This window comes from Penaeus monodon, chromosome 24 (assembly GCF_015228065.2).
Source record: "Penaeus monodon isolate SGIC_2016 chromosome 24, NSTDA_Pmon_1, whole genome shotgun sequence".
Classification (NCBI taxonomy): Eukaryota; Metazoa; Arthropoda; class Malacostraca; order Decapoda; family Penaeidae; genus Penaeus; species Penaeus monodon.
This window is the reverse complement of record NC_051409.1, coordinates 4,992,262-4,992,865: the sequence shown is the minus strand read 5'-3', so window position 1 is coordinate 4,992,865 and position 604 is coordinate 4,992,262.

Here is a 604-nt window from a genome sequence, read left to right as displayed (position 1 = left end):
AGTGACCTTAAAGTGTAATAAACAGCTAGAGATAAAAACAAACAAACAAATAAACCGATAAAAGCTAAAAAAGTCAGCTTGATACAACCCACAATGTTATCTTCAGCCTCTCTTCACCTCCCCCCCCCTCAACCTTCCGTATGACCTTCGAAAGTTCTTTTCTGTGGCCGTGGGCGTTTTGCGGGCGGTTTGTGGCTCGCCGTGATTGCTGGAGGTTGGTTTATGAGATTTCATCCTTCTGTGAACATCATGGTATTTTAATATCATGGTACTCTGACATCATGGTACTTTGACATCATGGTACTTTGATATCATGGTACTTTGACATCATGGCACTTTGACATCATGGCACTTTGACATCATGGTATTTTAATATCATGGTACTTAGACATCATGGTACTCTGACATCATGGCACTTTAACATCATGGCACTTTAACATCATGGCACTTTAACATCATGGCACTTTAACATCATGGCACTTTAACATAATAGTACTTTACGAAAATCTGCTGGTTCTCATTGCATAGGCCCCAGGGTGGGAGAGAGTCAGGTGGGAACTGAGGCTATTTGAGCCCATGGGTTAAAATGAGGTAAGATTGGAAA